At 34.6% G+C, this 15,415-nt stretch overlaps 1 protein-coding gene and 2 long non-coding RNA genes across 8 annotated transcripts in view; 1 reads left to right on the forward strand and 2 right to left on the reverse strand.

Annotated features, from left to right (window-relative positions):
• Nucleotides 1-15,415, forward strand: part of LOC127874273 (G-protein coupled receptor 157-like) — a 169,207-nt gene that overhangs the window by 14,308 nt on the left and 139,484 nt on the right. The window lies entirely within an intron of this gene.
• On the reverse strand, nucleotides 74-3,133 carry LOC127874287 (uncharacterized). Its single transcript, XR_008046781.1, has 4 exons — nucleotides 2,962-3,133; nucleotides 2,730-2,801; nucleotides 1,918-2,000; nucleotides 74-1,272 (listed from the first exon to the last, which is right to left on the reverse strand). It is a non-coding gene; the product is annotated as an uncharacterized LOC127874287 (long non-coding RNA).
• LOC127874289 (uncharacterized) lies at nucleotides 11,458-15,369 on the reverse strand. The gene is made up of 3 exons (XR_008046783.1): nucleotides 14,844-15,369; nucleotides 13,301-13,414; nucleotides 11,458-11,769 (listed from the first exon to the last, which is right to left on the reverse strand). It is a non-coding gene; the product is annotated as an uncharacterized LOC127874289 (long non-coding RNA).

The following is a 15,415-nucleotide window of genomic DNA, read 5'->3' on the forward strand; positions in this document are numbered from 1 at the left end:
ATACACTATCACATTCATAGTATCGATAATTAAAGAGGAAACTACTCTCGAGGTCAATTATAAAAGGCTTAGAGACATTGACTACAATGGTTTATTAAAAACAGGTAATAAAGAAGGCAATGAAAAACACATATCGATAATCAAACAAAAAACTAAACATTTTGTAAGAAAAATTGTGTTCTTTACATGTGTAACAAGAAACCGGTGTAGACTGGTGATGCTCCCCAAAAGTTTTTTTTTCACAATATTGTACTATATATTCAGATAAAAGGAAACGTCTTAAGGGGCATAACTTTGGACAAAATTATACGATGGATGGATTAAAGCTTCATTGAATTCCGGTCAGTAGTTGGGGAGAAATAGCCCGGACAAGAATTGCACTAACTCTGTGAAAAATCATCCGACCAGAACTGGCTGATAATATGCACATCTCCTGTTGGTAGTGAAGCTTCCCATCAAGTTTCATTGAATTACTGTAATAAGTTGCTGAGAAATAGCCCGGACAAGAATTGCACTATATGTACAATGGAAAATTTCAAAGGGCCATAACTCTGTTAAAAAATCATCTGAAGAGAACCGGCTGATAATATGCACATCTCCTCTTGGTAGTGAAGCTTCCCATAAAGTTTCATTGAATTCCGGTCATTACTTTCTGAGAAATAGCCTGGACAAAAATTGTGCACAGACGGACACATGGACGGACAGACGAAGAGGCAACTATATGCTCCCCCCAAAATAAATTTTGGGGAAGCATAAAAATGTATTGATAAAAAACGCACAAAATATAACATAAAAAAAATATTTTATGCTAAATTCAATATTAAAACTTCCTAAAAAATGTAATTGCATTGTACAACCAAGAGCATTCATTATTTATAACATAATGTAAGATTGTACATTTTCAAAACACTTCTAAAATTATATTTACACTAAAGATGTGAAACTTAATAGTTATCTAACAAAGATAACTTCTGCGTCAACTTCAAATGAATATCAAACACGTCTTGGGCAACAATTCATTTTTTCGCTTTTCTCAATCTAGAGACATGCTGATCTCTAAGTATTGATGTAGGTGGAGGGGTGACGGGGGCTATAGTTGACCTAATTCTTTTGGAGTCTTCAGGCAGCTGTTCACATTTGCCACTTATTCTTTTCTTGCCTATGGTGAATTCATTTATAACTTCAGTGATCAAACCGGTTATGTACCGGTATGTTTTTTTCACAGGCTTTGTGCTCCAATTACAAGCAGCTTTTGAGTACACCTTTTTTCTCCTGAAAGATTGTTTTATAACTGACATGATGTTTGAAAAAATGAAATGACAATTGCTAAAATAAAACAAAAGAATAAAGATCTATAGACAATATATATGCCATAATATAAATTTACTGATTCAGTGCATACTTTGCTGCAGTAGTTCTTTTATGACAGGAGCATTGTTTGCAAAATGTATACTTGTTATTCATATCACATGAATGTGTCAAATTTGAGCTTAAATACATCATGTTTGTAAATTCAATTTAATTGTTAATAATAAAAACTTTCAATAAGTAAACATAAATCTGTAAATTGATCCTTACAATTCAAAATTTAATAAAAACAGGAAATGTGTTTGTCAGAAACACTATCTCCCCTACTGCGCCACTTTGATTTATTTTATTTTATCATTTGGTAGGTTCAGATGAACTCTTTAAAGCTTATTACTTCTCTTGAATTTGTTTTTTTTTACCTTGACCTTGAAGGATTATCTTGACCTTTCACCACTCAAAATGTGCAGCTCCATGAGATACACATGCACGCCAAATATGAAGTTACTATCTTCAATATTGCAAAAGTTATGGCAAAATGTTAAAGTTTGACGCAAACAAACACACAAACAAACAAACCAACATACAGGGCGAAAACAATAATATAAATACCTCTCATTTCCTTCTTTGTCCAACAAAACAGGACGATTCAAGTGTTTTGAATAATCTATTGCTGCTAACTGACACCTGCATAGCTGAAAAAAATAATTTTAGAAATGAAACTCAGAAAATATCATGCAACTCATGTGAAATTCTGCCTTTAGGACTTTGATGATGTTACACTAGATATGAACTAATTCAACATCAATGACTTGACATATTCATAATCAGAATTCATTTCTTGATTAACTACTAGTTGTTTAAACATCCTGTGAACAAAAATACTGTTCATAAATAATTTTACTATCACATGATAAAACAAGAGCACCGCGTTACGGGTGCCACGCTAGGCTTCAAAAGCTTGTCATAATTTTTTTTTAGAGGTCACAGGGACTTTGACCTTTGACCTAGTGACCAAAAAATGGGTGTGGCGTGTAGAACTCATCAAGGTGAATCCACATTTGAAGTTTTAAAGTTGTAGGTGGAATTTTGATTGTAGAGCAAAATGTAAAAGTTTTAGCACGACGCCGGCGGACAACACGACAACGAGCAGCTGGCTGAGGACACAACAACGACGAGCTGGCTATGACAATACCTCGGGTTTTCTCCGAAAACAGCCGAGCTAAAAAATATTCATATTTTAGTCATTCAGGCAGTTTATTACTAGACTTGTCACAAAGGGTACATCATTTTTACACTATTAAAATGTAAATTCTCAAAAAGAAAGAGCATAAATTCCTTTGTTCAATGAATGAGCATGTGTTCATAAAAAAAAAGAAACACTTTAACAAGTGTATTTTTTAAACATTTAACTTTTTATTTACCTGAAAGCATTTCGCTTTGGTTTGGAGCGTATCAAAAGATGATTGTTGAAGCTCTCTAGTTCAGAAGTAGTTCTGAAATTTAAAAGCATTGTACATTTCTAAAACAAATCTTTTATACTTATAAGGGTTTGTGTGTGTGTAAGTCAAATCGTGCTCATTATATAGCAAAATAATTACGGGAATTTATAGAAAAGTAGCTATGAAACACAGACTGAAAATGAAGAAGACTTACGCATCGATCAATATTTCCATCATTTTCTCGTCCTTTTCAATCCCAGTAGCTTCTTTAACTCTTCTCCATCGATCACACTGAATACCAATGTCTATTATCCTTTCCCTTTGATTACGCCTGTACCTTGCATCTCTTGTTTTTTTTTAGTCTTAGCGCTAGCACTTGTTTTTGTCCGAACCATCTTGAATTCTTTTCGACCGCATATTCGTATTTGTGAAAAGTGATTTTTCAATAAAAATTGATTTAAATATGAAGCATATTTTATTGGTTTATCAAAAATATTCAATGAAAGTCAATTATTTGCTCAACAAGCTAAATCTCTTTCTTTAGAAATAATGTAATTTCTATGCCAAAAATAAATGACAGTACCATGTACCACGTGACTTGTCAGCTGATTTTCAGCTACATTTATTTTAAGGTCAAAAACGTCGAGCGGCGTTTTTGAAATATAATATGGAATTCCCATCCGCTTGGGCTTATGTGTTGGTTTGTGTTATACTTCCTTTAGTCTGCTTTGATTTTTTATATCCTTAAATCAAAGGCGATAATCGTTTTAAATATCTAAAACAATAATTTTATATTTTGTTCAGACCATAATCCATTGGACAGTCCCTTTAACATTTACCACACGCTCTGCGTTGTTCTTAAAAAGTTCAAGACAACAACAACAAAACAACAATGTTTTTAACTAAACTTTCTCTTCGACTGATCAAGTAAGTTTTCTCCCCTTCGTGCATGCATGAATTGTAATTTTTCCATACTAGTGATATAACATTTACAATTAACTCGCGCATTTCATCTTCATAAAAATAATTAGATAATTAAGAAACCAAAATAACTAAAATGTATTTGGTCTGAAATTTGTGTCATTTTTGTTTCCGTTCAGCATGTTAATCTAGTACAGTCCGGAACGCATGCACAGTACACAGGGCATTCTCGCACTTGAATGGTGAAGTTGGCGATATAAGTAAACTCTGGTCTTGGGACACTTGGGAAGAAGTGCCTTCACGGTGGAGCAACACCAGTGCATGCAGCCGTACAGACACTGAGTTCCATTCACTTTATCGTACTGGTAAGTCGTCTCACAGTCGATGGACGGCTGGGGTAGACACGGGGGCCGACCAGGGCACGCATCTAACAGTGTGCATAAACAAAGGGCTGTTTTAATGGCGGCATTATATGGAGTTTAATTCACTAGGGATAATAGCAAATACATGTTTAACAATCGACACAAACACCAGTGAAGCAAGTAAACGTATCTACATAATTATTTTGTTTGTTGAGATTCCTATTAAATTCCAATCTCGAAAAACTTGAATATTTTTAACCTATAAGTTCTTAAATGAAGAATACTTACGAGCGCTTTACAGTAAAATATATTTATAGATAAACAGAATAGAAAACGTCATTAATTTTAAGAATTCAAAATCAATAAAACAGCTGTGCGACCTCACCAATTGACGGAACTGTTGGCACTGTTGGCATAACAGTAATGGTCCTACGCCACTGTTGGCATAACAGTAATGGTCCTACGCCTGCGCCCTGAAAATTCAAACGAATACGATGAGTTACATACATTATTAGCTTTATTTATGAGGAAGGCCTTTATCATTAACTCTTTGGGATTAAGGGTTTTTATTTACTTGCTTATCTCAGTTGAAGATGTCATTCTGCATTTTTTCTTTGGACGACTCGTTATGTTTAACAGTTATTTGCTGCTTTTCAACTCACAAACCCGCGAGAATTATACTTGAATCCACGTTATATTGTGTAGGTCCCCGTTCTCCTAAATTTCCACTAATTCGTTTGTTTGTTTTTTTCAGTTGTTTATTACCTCCCCCTGTATAAAATAAGACAGTTTGATAAACAGTATTAAGTTCAAACAACATATTTAAACATGGTATGTATGATCTTCCTGCATTCACTGACCAACTATATAAAGAAAGAGCACACACACACACCAATTCTTAAATGAGTCATATGCAGCGCAAATAAAAGTTTTTAAATATAGAAATATAGAAGATGTTGCAACCATTCAATTGCTCAAATATAAATACTAAAATCGTGTCAAAGCCCTAGCAGTTGTATTCGTTCGCAATAAGAACAGCAAATCCATGTATATTGACTAATAAACGACGGTTACATATGTTTTAATTTTGAAAACATTAATTGTTATATGATGGTCATTCGCTTGTCCTATCCGCAAATAAAAAAACTAAGTTAATAAACAATATAATTGAATCAGAAAATGAAACGAGGAAACAAAATGCATGAACTGATATCTGCGAACAGTGTATGGGAACTATTACAACACAAAAATACCGTGAGTGAGTCCGGCAAACAGAATTATTGCAACGACGTATGGCAGTAGAAGACGCAGCATTCTAGCGATGAAATCCGACGTTGAAACTGGAGAGACACTGTATGCCTTTTGATTGTAAAACTTCTAAACAGTTAAAAAGAGGAACGAACAAAATAATATCAAACATAGGGAAACTATTCATAAATCTAAAAAAAAATGAATTATTTCCGAGCTATCGTGACGAAAACAAATAAACTATTCTTTGTCGCTCTATGACAAGGCAATGAAACACTTTGTTTTTTCATCGGTCTGAGACAATATAATTAAACAAGCGAGCTTACATTGTTCTGATGCAAGGCAATACAGCACGCTGCTTACATCGTTCATAACAAGGCAAGACATGACGCTGCTTACATCGTTCATAAACAAGGTAATACAGCACGCTGCTTACATCGTTCATAACAAGGCAATACATGACGCTGCTTACATCGTTCACGCAGGTTTAAGACTTTGGATCAGCATACGCTTCATTGCAACAATCGTTCGGAGATTTCCGGAGATAGTCGTTGTATCACGATTGGCACGCTTACGTCCTAGAGGTTTGATTTATACACATCAGAAACTCAAACAGTTTGTTTTTGACAAATAAAAACGATTTCGAAAATTATTTCTTCAAATAGTAATATAATTGTCAAACATAATTTATCAATAAGTTGCAAGAACTTTAATCAATTTCATATAAATGTTGATATAACGTGTGTAAACGAACCGCCTTAAAGTTATCGTAAAACTCAGTTTTGCTGTTTTTTATAACTTGGGTTACCAGATTTCGGTGTTTTCATTTCGAAGCACAGTCAATATAAAATATATAAAATTATAACAGAAAAGACAAAGCAATTGATTGTATGCGCTGTACAACTTGAATAAATAAATATGTATATTTTATCTGTAATTAACAACAAACTTGTTATAGTGTAGAGTCAAGACCGTGAATTATGTTTGAATCGTTTAATAATAAAAAAGTAGTGTAGCTTACCGGTTTAAGAAGCCTTTTTTAATAGACTTTTCGAAAAACTATAAAAACAGCTGTATTTATACTCTCGACATTGATATATGTAAAGGTCTGTAACATCCTGAAGCTCGAAAACATCACGTTCGCAGTCTTTTCACATTTTATAATTAGCCTCTTATGACACTTCTTTTTCTTCGCCCTTATACTATATGCAAATTCAGAACTAATTTTACAAAGCAAACTCGTATTAGTCCGATAATCAGGGGGAGGTCCTTACATTCAAAGAGCTGTAATACCCCTTCCACTGAGTCCAATATTATTACCCCTTAGACCAGAATGATGTTTTTTTAAGAAGCTATTAATCGGCGGCGGCGAATAAAATGTCCCCTATGTTTTATTTTTTAACATCACCTTTCATTATAGAATGTTAAAGTTGTATTAGTACTGCCAATATTGAAAGAAAGAACAAAAGGAAAATAAATAAAAATTGTTTGAAGGATATATATGAGTTTCAGAGCTAATTTTATTGATTAGTTCTTCAAGGTGGTGGTGGCCGTGAGCAGGAAAGGGGAACGCGCCTTCAAGCAAGCGTTGGCTTGCGTGATCTGTTAAAGTACATGCATGCAATAGTCGAAATATTTATTATTTTATTCCTTTGATACACATACAGTTCATTTAAACAATCATTGGAAAAGTGGAAAAAACGACTTGCCGTGACAGGGCTTCACAAGGCAATCTATGCTCTCAGGGGAATTGTTCACCATACTAATTGAATTTATATGTTTAGCAATAATGTGGGGCTTTTTTTCATTTATTAAACAGATAAAAATACAATGTAGTAAATAATTCAATTGTTTTAATTTCTTTAAGAGAAAAGTATGCTTAAAAAAGATATTTATTATGCCATGATTATCGAACTGAATGTTAAACATGTACTCAAATCGAATGATTTTAAACAAAAGCAGACATGTACATTTGTATCATAATTTAATGTAACAGCGGAGCGCCCCTCGTTTTCCGTATACCGTTTTATCATTCAAGAACGGTAAATGGAAACAGGCAACGTAATTCAATTTTCATATATTGTTTTTTGTATAATTAAAATTGAAACGAAATATGAAAAGGGAAATAAGATTTGTGTTTTGTTTTTTGTTATTAGTACACCGAACAACGAAATAAAGAACTCAACTTTGTTTTTTTGTTGTTTTTTTTTCGGTTATAAGAAAATCGGAATATGAATTAATGCACGTCGATTCTTGTTTTTCGTTGTGTCGTATGAAAAATGAAAATGGAAAGGTCGGTGTATACACGGACCCAGCTGCCCGATATGCGTTCACAGACATGAAACACAGCTCGAAAGCTGTATTTCATCATCTGAACACACCCACCCCTATCAACAGTCGTTGAGTCGCAAATAATGAAACAACACACAAACAACGTAATCATAGACACAAACCGTCCACCAAGGTCGAACGTACATCAACCGTAAGAATTCGTGTGTTATGTGTTACGAATGTTCTTCAAATAAACCTCATAACTCATTTTGAATTGTAGTTCCTACTTAAAGGTGCATTTCTTTAAATTTGCTAAATAATAACTATTGTAAGTTCTAAAAACAAAACACCAGTTTTAAACACAAACAAGAAAAGAGCAGTAATACTGATGAGCTTCGTTAACAGTGGTCTTACGTCTCATGTGGCCAGCGTAGCTGTAGTCGTCCACGTTTGTTTACAGAAGAGCGTTCTTGACACTGACTTCGTGATTTAAGTGCCTCACAATAACAAGCCAATCCCTACACTAGTGTTGTGCCCCATTTTGTTTTTTGATATTGTTGTCAAATTGCTTATCCCAGAGAAGACATGTAATTAACCACAAGGTCACGGGAACCACGATTGTCATAACTAATAACATAAGTCGCTCTCTTGGAAATCCGGACTTGATGCATTGGCGTAAAGTGTTAGTGCAGAATAACCTGTTTCCCTATTCAGGGAAGAGATTGTTTTTCAAAGAGGGAATTTATTGTGGCCACAAATAAATAAAAACGAGCATTTTGTATCTACAACAATCTATGCAATCATACCACATCTAGCGTTGAAATTTTGGCTATTGCTACAAGGAACAATGATTTTAAAGGTGTTAACTTAATTTTACGAAATACTTAACGAAATTTTCGTCGATTTTGCGCGTTATAGAGACTTTAATGCAGCATCTACATATAAAAAAACAATAACCCGGAAAGACAATAATAATGCATTTGAATATCAACCGTATTTTCGTTTGACAACTGATCCCGCATGTACAATATGTGAACCTTAATATAGTTTTAGTGCAGATTCGTTTATACGACACAAAGACACAATTTTCTTTTACGGATCATTTCGGCTTACAGGACTGGGTGAGTCACGTAAAAAATCAAATATGAAATATATTTTTATAAACAACTGTTCGCAAGATGAGTTGCAGATAATTGGTCAGTAACCACATTTTAACTTACTTTTTTGACCTGTTAATTCTTTTCAGCTCTATTCAACAGTGAAAAATGCCAATAATATCACTTTAATAACTTTATAATTGCAAATATCTCAAGTTATTGAAATGCATTTTCAAAAATCTTTCGTGTATAAATTACAGTTTTTCTTGCAGTTTGTCACGATATCTTAAGAGCTAAGATTAAATCATTGAATACGTCTGAAGAAGGTGACAAAATTTCACGTTCACATTGCGGGCAGCATCGCGATGTGAATGAATGCGTTACACATCGATTATTTTGCCAAGAATAAAGGAGTATTTTATCAAGTAACTCTGATACATTTCACATTGCAATAAGCAGCATAAAATCTGTATTTTATGCACTAGTTTAAATTCTTGGGAAAAATTGATTAAATAATAAATATTTGAAGAAAAGCACCACATAGTGTGTATGTACATGTAGGTTGTTTGAATGTAGTTGTCACCAAGCCACATTTATAACTAAAACTTGATGAAACCTGGTAAAATTGTTCACTTTAACCGCCTAATTTTTAAAACTTATTCCGATGACACTTAGTCTGAACGATCTCATGAATTTGAACACAATATGCCAAGGTCTAATCTTCGAAAATATGTTGTGCCGAAAATCGATCAGACGATGAAAACCATTTATTGTCATACGTGTGCCCACAACACGTACGGAATTTCGGTTTGAAACATTAGGACTGGAAATGGTACCATCCGTTTATGGTAAACGAGGAATGCCAATGCTCGGGCAAGCTTGCCTATCAAAGCATTGTGAGCAGCGACCAAGACCTTCATAAATATATGTGTCGCGCTCTGGGATCACAGGCTAACCTGGGACTACCTTTACGCACAAGCATTAAACCCCACGTTCACAGAGCACGGCTCATATATTTCCTAATATCGTCCTGACGGGGGAGACGACCATGATATAACATTTTCAGGAAATATTTTACCATGGAATCAAAAGGCTGGCTTGCCCGGCCGCAGTTATCACGTGAACCCGGCTCGTTGGTCAGCACTCTTTGTGAGTAGCAAAACATATACGGCAAACCAATACAGTGGTAAATACGATAACGTGACAATAATGTTAGTTTAAATCTAATTATTTAAGCTCGATTGCATAAAAAGCCGAAGGCTTATTTGAAACGCGCTCGAGTCCGTTTCCTAGGACTAAAACCAGTACTTGGTGTCTATGGTGGAAATCTTAAGTACGCTCCCACAATGGAGATCACCCCCGTGACCTTCCGATCGATAGGCGGATACCATATCCACTACACTACCTCGGCCATAATGTTAATCTCCTGAATTACCAATAAAATTATACCACACTTATCATAACGCTTTAAATCCACACAACTTATTTGGCATAGTAAATTTAAGTATAAATAAGAAACATATTTTATCTATGCCAAATAGAATAAATCTGGTGGTTACAAGATAGAAATCCGTCTTTTTTGCGCTTTTAAACTTAAAAAAAAATCGCCTTTGTCGAAATGGACGCACACGAACAGAAATCCTTCTTTCGGTTTTAAAAGCGGTACTGTTAAAAAAATAATAAATTACTCGCTAACTTGGCTATAGATTTAATGGCAATATTGCACACTTTCAAATTGCACCTGTATGTTTTGATTAACATATGTATTTCATTTCAAGGTCAGAGGCTTTAAAGAAAGAATGGCTCGTTTACAATCTGTGTCGTATACACAAATAAAAAAGCAGAGTGTGGCGACAAAAAAAGCTCGTACTCTTCATCAAAAATTGACTACTATGACTGGATAGAACATAAAAAATGCGTATATATGTAGACAACTTGGACCTGGTACTACATGTTGATTATTTACATACACCGTAATTCGGCTCCAAAAAGCTCCATGACGTTGACCATGTTAAAAATGATCAATCAATATTATATTTGTCTGATATAATAACGCAACCAAAAATTTGCAAATTCAAACTAAAATAAACTCCGACAAATCTTAAAAATACACGTAAACGCTATTCTAAAATGTGTATGTACATGTATGATCTGAACATTTACGTTGGTACATATTCTAAGAATCTCCCGACTGTCAGTGTGCAGTAAATTCTCTCCATAGTCGTAACTTAAATGTGCCATATTTGTTTGTAGTAATATTGCCTTAAAGGGAGAATATACGATTTGTATATGTGTTAAAATGAAATTTATTGATAAAAATATATTACAATAACAAAAAATAGGCAAGAAAAAATATACATCGAAAACGAATTTGATAAAATGCAGCAAAGACATATTAGGGCCCCGAGCCGATTGTGCGAAGACATTTGGTACATATCTTCCTACAATAACCGAAGCATTCGTCTTTTTATTATGAATGGAGTAAGTGTTCGTGTTTCGTATGAATATATTGTTGCAGGAAATTAAAATGATCCTTAAAACTAAATTTAGATTCACATCGCATATGCATAATATACATGCTGGCGAATTAGACTGTACAGACAATTTCGATTTCAGAATTAAATATCTGGCTTATTTCGCATTTTTCGACACATGTTCTTCTTAACTTTTATTTAATTTATATTAAAATATATGTATAATAAGTTGTTTACACATTTTATAAAAATTCATAAATATTTGACAAAATCGTATTATCTCCCTTTAATCGTTATGTTAGTTTGAAAGGGAATTAAAAAACGAACCCCTTTTCCATGCTTCTTAATCGTTATTTGCTACGTTTTATTTTCCATTATTTAATGTATGATTATAGCAAGCGTATTTTTGTAACAGGTCAAGAAAATAAAAACCTTTTATTCATAACGTTGAACATGATTGATTCTATGAGTGGACATCAACCATACACATATGTTTAAGTAAGTTGCAAACAACTAATCACAAATTCACTTTTACAAACATTTTGCTTATCGTCACAGCTGGAACCTTACAACACTCTGTCGCATATTTTGTCGGCGGGGTAACAAATGCCATCAGCGCATCGTTTGAAGCCCTCTGAACAGGGTGCACCTAAACACGCCGCAAAAGTTACATTAAATATTTAAATTGAAATATTTGTTGCATAAAGTTGACCTTTTGCAAAACAAATAGCTCTGGAACTAATAAACTATTCTACCACGTGCTATAAGTATTCAATTAATTATGAACCAATGCATGACCCACATGATTAATGATTCACATAACCGATACTGAGATTATTCCCCCCCCCCTCCCGCAACCTAATAGGCATGTTAATGCGTCGGTATGGTTTCCGCACTCTGTGAAAATAGATTTTATGCATATGCGCAAAGTGTCGTCCCAGATTAGCCTGTGTAGTATGCATTGGTTAATCATTGACGACACTTTCCACCAAACTGATTTTTGCTAAGAAGAGGCGGAAAATGTCCCTTATTAGCCTGTGCGGACTGCACTAGATCGGCGCTTTACGAACATGCATTAAACCCCATTTTCACAGAGCATAGACCAAATGCATTATCTATTTATAAACGTGCCGGTTGTAAACATCTCGTCATGGTCACAGTAAACGGCTTCACCCATATATTTTAGTTTGTTTTATATTGTATTATCGCCTTTATCTCCCTTAGAATAATCGCTTTTAACGTCATGTAAACATGTTTAATATTTTCAATATTTTGAAATTAAGAACCCCATTAATTTCCCTTAGATCAAAACACCACTGGAACGCACTCTCGTATGGATGATCATAGTGTTTGCAACATGTTAGACGTGTACTACCAGTAAACAAACGTAATACATTTAACTCTGTATTTCTTTAGGTTGCCATGCATCATACGATCATATGGGCAATGCTATCATAGAAGTATTAACATTTCAAAATATAAATGTACACAATGAGGAACTATTATTTTAAAATATTTTTGTTTAATTTCGATTTCATAGAAAGCCTATAGCTTATTTGAAAGTCTATCGAGCCCGTTTCCTGGGACAAGAACCAGTATTTTGTCTACATGGGGGAACTCTAAAAAAACGCTCACACAGTTTGAATCGAACTTCTACCAAATAAACATTTATGTATATTATTGGATAAACGTCTCTGTATCAAGCTACTATGTATTATTCAATTTGTATTAACATAATAATAATTGTCCAACGACGTTGAATAAGAATTAAACGTGAAATAAAAATAGCATTAGCTTTGCTTACATTTTCGTCGAACGCAATAGAACAAAGAATTATTTAAATGGACACGTTGTATATGAAAAATTGATACCGATCATGAATATTGACGTTATATTTGCAATCAGGGTTGGTTCTAAAAGCAAAACATGTCATTTGGGTGGATTATCCAATAGGAATAGTTGAAGTATAACACAAGGAAGTTGTAGTACTATTGTTAGTAAACACTTACATAGTACTATCTTATGAAATTATTACCTTACGTTCTGGATAAGTATACCTTAACCCATAACATACACATGGACGTTAAACGACGTCTAAAACGTCAATGACGTTATTAGACGTATTGAAATCCAATTATATAATTACGCATTCATGTTATTAATGATGGTAAGATACTTACCGGGAAAATTGAGCTCGTCCTCATTGTCAGGTAAGCAGTCGGGATTGGAGTCGCACACTTGTTATTGGAGTATTCAGTCGCCGTTTTTAAACTTAAAATTACCCGCGGGACAGCCTTGATGGACAATAACATACGTATGAGCCTTGTTCTGAGAAATGCTTGTGCGTAAATTGGATTTTCGGTAAAAAGGGACTTCCTTGAAAAATACCAGAACAGCGGAAAGTGTCGTCCCTTATTAGCCTGTGCAGTCCGCTCAGGCTAGTCTGGGACGACACTTTACGCACATGCATTAAGCCCAGTTTTCTCAGAACGCGGATCGTATTATCTAGATGTTTTGTGTAAAGTATATGTGGATATACCAGAAGTTACCATACTAAAACTAGTGAGAGGTCCGTTTTAGATTGGGATCGAGAAATGGGAACAAGTAAACAAAACACAGCTGAGACTAAGCTTGAAAGTAAAGCCTCTCATGTTATATTATTGTGCTAATGAATGATGGGTGAAACGAAGTAGGGAAATATTATTTTAATCATAATAAACATAAACACACTGACGATGTCAGCATCGTAGTCCAGCTTAGAAACGACGAGTCATTTGCCTCGTTTTAAATTTGAGAACCACATCATTAAAAATATAATTCTCTGAGAATCGTATTGCAGATTGATGTCAATAACCCATTTATGCCTAGTGGACTCTCCCATCCTTCTCAATTCGATCAATTTATTTTCAAAATTAGGGATGTTTAGTATATTTATTTCTATATTTAAAATATTTCTTACAAAATTCCTTTAAGCAAACAGCTCAGACCCTGATGAGACGCCGCATCATGAGGCGTCTCATCTGGGTCTACGCTGTATGCCAAGGCCTTTTTTCTACACGTTAGGCATAAATCGGTTAAACATACTAACGACTTGATGTTTTCTTACGGTCATTTGCATTTGTCACCCTTAGGAAAAGAGTTTTCTGTAACACGCTCGATAAAATTGTTTCTAAAATCCATTTTTGGTTGCAACGTTAAGGCATCTCCGTCACCCATTTAATCGGTGATGAACTGCGAAAGGCATTCAACGTTTTATAATGACTTGAAGGTTGGCAAAATCTTTCCGGAAACCATCTTGCCACTGATTCTATGTATGATTGATTATAACAAACTACCCATGTACTCTGTGCACCTATTGAGTTTCTACTGACACTCATGGAGGACAAACTGACGGCAGAGAATAATTCTGCATCAAGTTCTGCCATACTGTCGTCTTTAATTTCTGGACATTTTTTTAAACAATTTTATTTTACCAACCACTTCCGGTACATTTAGCCCGAATAATAATTTACAGTAGTTTAAAGGATCAGGTATATTAAAAAAAAACACACTTTCTCATTAAAATCATTAATTAGGAAAATGACAGACAATCGTGTGGCTTCGACTTTTACAAATTTGGGTAACCTTTTTCCCGGAAATTTTGCAGTGTTCTTAAAATGCTAATATCTCGTAGGACCAGATGACTAACCCGTTGTCTAAAAATAATTTACCAACTAATATTACCTGGAATCGTGGTTGGAGTTGCAGTAGTTGTTGATGTTGTACTACGATTCGTAGTCGTCTTAGATGGAGTCGAATTAGTTGTAGCTGGAGTCACGGAAGTCGTTGTTGAGGTCGCAGTTGTTGTCCTTGCAGTATTTGTTGTCGTGGATTGTGTAGTCGCAGTTTTTGAAGGAGTCGTAGTATTTTGAATTTGAGTTTGAGTGTTCGTAATCGTTCTTGGAGTCGCACTAGCGTTGGTCTGAGTCGAAGAAGTCGTTCTTGGAATATTCTGAGTCGTGGTTTAAATTCTTTGGGTTGTAGAAGTCGTATTTGAGGTTGAGTTATTCGTTATTTGAGTCGTACCAGTCTTGGTTTGAGTTGTTGATATCGTAATGGGAGTTGTTATAGTCCTTGTTCGTGATGAAGATGCCGTTTTTGGAGTAGTATTAGTCGTTCTAAAAGAAGTAAACCGCGTAGTTGGAGTCGTAGTGGTTATGGTTTTGGCCTTATGTCGAGTTGTTGTAGACATTTTTGTACTCGTCCTTGTTTTAGGTCACACTCTGCAAAATACAATATGTGTCGTGCTCTGTGAA

Source organism: Dreissena polymorpha, chromosome 3, assembly GCF_020536995.1.
Source record: "Dreissena polymorpha isolate Duluth1 chromosome 3, UMN_Dpol_1.0, whole genome shotgun sequence".
Classification (NCBI taxonomy): domain Eukaryota; kingdom Metazoa; phylum Mollusca; class Bivalvia; order Myida; family Dreissenidae; genus Dreissena; species Dreissena polymorpha.